The sequence below is a fragment of the Nannospalax galili genome, unplaced genomic scaffold (genome assembly GCF_000622305.1).
Source record: "Nannospalax galili isolate Female #2095 unplaced genomic scaffold, S.galili_v1.0 scaffold261, whole genome shotgun sequence".
Lineage (NCBI taxonomy): Eukaryota > Metazoa > Chordata > Mammalia > Rodentia > Spalacidae > Nannospalax > Nannospalax galili.
The window spans coordinates 2,155,970-2,162,929 of NW_008345226.1; the positions used below are offsets into that span (position 1 = coordinate 2,155,970).

Here is a 6,960-nt window from a genome sequence, read left to right on the forward strand (position 1 = left end):
CCAGGTGTGTCAAGTTGACAACTAAAGCTATCCACACACTTATAGATGAAGTTAGGGTCCCTTTATTTTTTTTTCCATTTCTAATCTCAACAGTTTTTCCATCATCTTCATTCTCTTTGTCTTCAGCCTCAATATAACATTCTTCCCATCATGGACTCAACATTTCTTCTTGTCTATACAGGAAGTACAGATTATATCTATAGTCACTATAGACATACCCATTGATAATTTTCATACTAATACAATCCTATAGCTGAAACATCTGCTTGTTGACTTATAGTCACCAATATAGGAAATTACAAAGTCATATGCAATCATGAGTGCTTAAGATAAACCCACAGAATCATGGAACAGGAAGTGTCTTTGCAAGCAGAGGCTTGGGAGTACTGTAAGCCATTTTGATACAAGGAAGTTACAACACTTGTAGAAACAATATCCTCCCTGAGCCCATCACTTATATACACTCACAACCATGGACTCTATGATTTACCCTATCCTTCTTCTCCTTCCAAGCTTTCCTCCTAAAAACCTTCACTCAGAAACTCTAATTGCAACTAAGTGGGAATTTAGGTTAGTAGTCATGTCTTTCTGTATTTCTGTTTGAATCTTTCACTCAGATTAAATGACAATGATACAGAATTGAAAGGGGACTGAGAGGAGAAAATAAGGGTTATTTTTTGTCACACAATAAAGCTGACATATATCTTCCTGTGTATCACATTTTATCTCTTTAAAAATTTTATTCTTTCGCAGTTTCATATATATATAATATACTTACTTTGATACTATCTCCTTGTTATCTTTCCTTATCACTCCTCCTTACCTCACCCTTTCTTTTTCCCCAACAAGTCCCCCCACCATACCTTCATTTCTCTTGGAAGGGAGGTGTCATACTGTATTTCATTGAGGTTACTTACCTGCACATGCACAGGGATTTATTCACTTGAGCAAGGGCAACTCACCAGTGGCTCTACCAAGGATCCCAACATTAACCACCAATAGTTCCCAGGGGAATGGTAAGGCTTCAAGAGACCCTCTTCCATCATGATATAATGTTGATATGCCCAGTCTTCCACAAGTCTGTGCAGGTACCCACTGCTGCTGTGAGTTGACAAGAGCACCACTATGTCATGTCTACAAGACAGCATTGCACAGAGCTCCTTCGCATACTCTTACTTTTACTGTCTTTCTGCCCCTTCTTCTGTGATGTTCCCTGAGAGTTTGAGGGATTAATACAGCTGTCCCATTTGGGCCTGAACATTCAAGTCACTTATTCTCAGCACTTTGACCTGTTATATCTCTGCATTAATCATCACCCATTGCAAATAGAAGCTTCTCTGACCCAGGCTGAGAGCAGCACTAATCTATGAGAATAAAGATAAATATTTAAAAAGCAGTTTGATACCATGCCAATTTAGCAAAACAATAGTGATGGATTCCCCAGTAGAGCCTGTAACTTCCCCAGCCATGGGTGTTTCGGCAAGTTTATAGTACCAGACATGAATTCCCTCCTGTGGAACAGGCCCCAAATCCAATCAGAACGCAGTTGGTTACCCCTGTAAAGTCATGCCACTATTGCACCAGTAGGCACAGTTTGCCTGGTAGGTTGGTATTATAGCTCACAGGGTTCACAGCTGGGTAAGATCATTGATGACTTCTCACTTTGCCTGAAAATCACCCTCCAGCACTATGAAAGCTAGTTAGCAGGGAGGAAGCTCCCAGCTCAGGTCCAGCTTGGTTTCTCTATGTCTGGCAACCAAACTGTGTGGTGACTTCAGCAATATGGTCTCATCATCTAGTTCTCTTGGACACCTAAGAGCAATGGCAATAGCCTATATAGTTTGGGGGGGGCATCTGGGAATATTTTATCTCTTCAGACTTCTCATTCTCATCCACCTCTTTAAGAAAAGAAACATTGTTTGAAATAATTGACCAATAGGGGATTTCAGGTGAAATGAATCAGAACACTTGTGAGCACCTGAGGTAGCTTCTCTACCTCACTTAAATACTTCTTAAATTATCTCCTACTGGAGGCGTCTATATAGTGGGAATGAATAATAAGTATGCTTTTAAAGGAAGATGAGTTTTAACATAAGCTAAGAGGAGTCCCTGGGACACAGCTTCTATGTAGAGAAAGGGAGTTTTGAGGAGAGAGCATTTGACTAGAAGAGGGACAGTTTTACTTAGTCTATGGCTAAGGGAAAACTCCACATAAGCTATGGCATGAAAGTATAATGCCCATTAAGTCACCACCACCTCTAACATGAGCCACACAAACCAGAGAGAATCCCTGCTGTAGAACAGAGGCCCTCACCAGATGCTCTCCCCAAAAGTGGACCATAATATTGAACAAAGTGTGTACATAGAGGGGAAATTGGAAGCCATTCACACCTTCTTGCACTAGAGTTACATATACAGATAATTTTCAGTGCATATCAGAAATGTATTTTAACTTTTATTTGAAAACAAATTAAATTTTTAGACAAAAGATTTCAGTATATAAATTTTGTTTTTATGCAGAATATAAAGATTTCCCTCATTAATCTCTCATGTGAAGGGGATAACAGGCCAGAAGAAAAGACACATTTTGCACACAAAGTATGCCTATATGTGCAGCACTGGGAACAAAGGGTGTAGTGGTCCTACACACAAATTAGGATCAAGTGGTGACATTACACATTAAGGGAGAAATATTCTAGCTCGTCAGATTCAAGAAGCAAATATGACACAAAAATTGCAAAATGATGAAGTCAGCAACCTTAGTTAGGACACTACAGGTGCTATAGGATGTCTTGTAGGGCTATAATGCGCACACGGAGACAAGAGGAAGAGCTATTCATAGAGAAAGGCTGCAATGAGGGACTTCTCACTAAAGCAAAGTAACTTCTTGTCAACTCTCAACACAAAACAGGAAAATGAGTGTTAGTATACTGGGAGCATACATCAGACGAAGTTAGTTACAACTTCTTCACTGGTGTGTATAAATCATTAATGTTCACATTTTACCTCTTCTCACCAAATTCAGGCATGTCTTATTTTAGATGGAGTATAGCTATTATCCTGTAAAAACATGTGACCAATGTGCATTCTGTGCCAGAGGATGACCAGCGACCTTGTCGATAAACTGTTCCAGTCCTTGCTTCCTTTCCTCAGTAAAATTGTCATCAAATATTCCATCATCTCCTCTAAAAGGAAGCTGCTGCCCAAATGCATTCTCCGGCAGTGAGAGAACTACAACCTTGTCTCCTTCCAATTCACTCCACAGCCATTCAAAGTCACTGTATCAGCTAATAGTAGATTCTTTCACTTTGAAGGTAGGAAGATTTGTGAAGCGTCCCTTGCTAACCCCCACAGTCTGCAGGTTGCTCATGTAGCTCTTGAGGAAGTTGCTGGGCAGCCCATTGACTCACTCAGGTTCTGTGACTTGGTGATCAGTCACTGGGTGTTGGCTATGGTTTCCACCATTTTGCTGTCATTTTCCAGATAATTTTGTTGCCAATTACTTATTAAAATTATCATCACTACAATTTGGGGCTGAGGGCTGAGGACTGAACTCCGGACTTTGTGCATGCTAAAAATGTGCTCTGCTACTGAGCCATGCCTCCAGCTTGCTTATTACTTTCTTGATATCACAATACGCACTGTGCTTCTTTGTTTTTCTAATTATAAACAATTGTGGCTAATGCTGCTTAGTCAGAGGCTTTTCTACTCCCATATAATTCATTGTTCATTGATTCTTACTTGTTATTTATGTTTTAAATAGCTGGTGCATGATCATAAGGTAACAGAGTCTCCTAGGCCTCTGGGAACTTGCTCACATTGAACTTACAATGGTGTCTGCATGCAAAAGAGTCATGTAAACTCAATCAGACAAAAACCCAGCATAAAACTTGGGAAATGGGCAGCAGGCCTCAACCTTAGCTGGAGAACTATTGGCAACTGATTACTTCTAGGTGAGGGAGAGCTGATATTCTTGAAGGGAGTGACTCTAGATAGGATGTCTAGACTCCAGTGGATGAATTTGCATGGGGCTACATCTGGGCACACAAACTTGACTCTATAGGCCTTAATGAAAGAATGCATGAAATATGGTGGGGGAGCTATGGGGATGAGGATGGGGGAGGGGGTATTAAAAACGATTAAAATATTTTATATGAAATGCACAAAAATTCAATAAAAAAATACATTGAAAAAATAGCTTTCTGGCATTGTACATATTTTGTCCCCTTAAGCAAAAACTGATTTTGCGTTATGTCTGCAAAATGAGCTCCTTTCAAAGGCAAACATTGAGTACAGATTTTAAGTGTGTTTAAGGTACAGAATCTAGATTATAAGCCAAATGTTATCAATTTACAGAACTCAGAAGATCACTTGGCACCATTTTCTCTTTCTGCCTATCTCCAATAAGAACCCCACTAGAGAGAGTTTTCCATAGTCACACTAGAAAAATGACTTAAAGTTAGATCACCCACCTCCTAAGTCTATGCTCCATTATAACAGCATAAACCTCTTAAATGTGTTGACAGTAGTGTCCTCTAATTCTCTCAATAGGAGGCCCACCACTTGAAGTGGGATTGTGATACTTAGGCAAGAGAATTACAGATCACCACCACATGCATAAGCCAATTAAAAGCTAAAGGAGTCCTTTATTATTAGCATGTGACCAATGAACTGGCTCAGCAAACTTCCCCAAGTTACTCCATTTTGTTCAGAGCCATTTTAGCAGCAGCTTTGTTGCATACCAAAAGGAAAAGGGGGGCAACCTTGGGCCTTGGAAAATTTCCCTAGCCATGAATCATGGAATGTGCTAATTCCAGACATTATACACCTGACTAACCTGCTTCTGTAACCCACTTGCTGTCTTGGATCGCCTTGACACAGGGCATAAGACCACCCTTGTTATCTTGTTATTGTATGACCACCTAGAAGTCATTTACCTTGACTGTCTTATACTTATTATGGCTAAAACAGTTGGCTAGTTGTAAGGTCACAAAGTTGATTGCCAAGTTATATGACTGTATCACTTGTCTGTATAATGATTGGTTGTTGATTAATAGAGTCAAAATTCTGTTATGTTGTACAAACCTAATTGGTTCACAAATGTTCTGTTTTAATAATAATTCTATAATCCTATAAAAACTGACCTGACAATCATCAGGGCTGCTTCTACTCCCGTGATAGACAGCCTGGCCGGTCAAAAATTAAAATTTACCTTGCTACTTTTCTTAAAGTGGCGTTGGTGATTTTTTTTATGAACTCTGTCCTATAACAACCAAGAGTGGCTGGTGCCTTTGAAATTCTCTCAGTGCTGAAGCTCAGGGGCACAGTGTTTATAAAGAAAAAAACCACAAGAGCTCTGAAAACAGTTTGAACCAGGTGGAGGTTAGAGAGACCTTGCTGCAGTAGTTGTTTTGGTTATACTTCTAGGCCGTGGTCAAGGTTGTGAAAAATCCTGAATGTGTTCTTGGGGGAGGCTAGTGGCTGGGAAGAATGTCAAAGCAGGCACAACCTGGAGTCAGGACTGCCCAGCACAAAATGGAGGGCTTTTTTAAATTTTGTTTTGTTTTGTTTTGTTTGTTTTGTTTTGTTTCCTGTTACTTCAGGATGAGTTCTTTGTTTCATTATCTCTGGAAACAGGGGGAGAGAAGTCTTAGAAGAACTTGAGCTCTGTGAAGGTAAATACCTAACCTTGATGTTTCCAAAAATGAAGAAATGATCTCAGCCAACTTTTGACTCCTTGATTAAACAAAAAATAAAGTGGCTGAAAAGTAACTAGCATTGCATTTGAGTCAAACAACCTGGATTTTAGTATTGGTTTTTACAGTAAGGAAATGTAAATAAACCCACTCATGTTTTCTCTGTAAACTAAAAACAACCTCTTTTTTTGCATATGAGTTCCTATTTTTTAGATAATTAGATATCTTTCCTAGAGTACAGATTAATGCATTTATTATAGGAAAATAGAGAAACTATATAAAGAAAAAAATTTGAAATTAAATGTAATCAATGTAAAGATAATGGCTGTTATCTACCTGAGACTTTTCTTATGGGTTTCTTTTCTATGGTACTGACCAAAATCTTTTTTTGCATATGAGTTCCTATTTTTTAGATAATTAGATATCTTTCCTAGAGTACAGATTAATGCATTTATTATAGGAAAATAGAGAAACTATATAAAGAAAAAAATTTGAAATTAAATGTAATCAATGTAAAGATAATGGCTGTTATCTACCTGAGACTTTTCTTATGGGTTTCTTTTCTATGGTACTGACCAAAATTGGAGTTCTACAGGCATTTTTTCTGAATCTGGAGTGTTTCCCAAAGGCCCATGTGTTAAAGGCTTGACCAGCAACCTTGGGTACCACTGGAAACTGGTGGAAATTTTAGAAGGACGATCCTAGTGGGATGCACTTGGGTTATTGGAGAAACTGCTCTTAAAAGTATGTTCAGAGCCAGGCGTGGTGGCACATGCCTTTAATCCCAACACTTGGTACATTCAACACCAGCCTGGTCTACATAACATAGCAAGATTGAGGACAGCTGGGGCTACAGGGAGACCTGTCTCAAAAAAAACAGAAAAAAAAAAGAAAAAAAAAAGTGTGATCAGTACCACAGGCTTTACTCTGATCTTTCTTTCTTTTTTACTTTCCTTCCTTCAATTAATTAATTAGCTTATTTGACTTTTATTTATTTACTTTTGATTTCTTGAGGTAAAGAGACCTCTTCTACCCAATGCATGTGGGAAGCGAGCACAGCCGAGCCAGCCAAAGATGGAGCCCTGGCTGGCTGCCAAACCTCGTGCTGTTTACTTCAACTCTTGGCTGATTGCCAAGGCTCGTGAATCCCGCTTGTTTACCCCAACTTTGAAGTATGGTGAGCCCCAAAACAGGTGCTGCCAGCCTGATGATCTTGCTACGTGGCCAGTGAGCTGCCACTCTGCCTGCCCGCTGCACGTGTGTG

General features: G+C 39.4%; 1 pseudogene; it reads right to left on the reverse strand.

Moving 5' to 3' along the window:
- Positions 1 to 3,021: 3,021 nt before the first annotated feature.
- Positions 3,022 to 3,465, reverse strand: LOC103740734 (annotated as a pseudogene).
- Between the last annotated feature and the right edge of the window lie 3,495 nt (positions 3,466 to 6,960).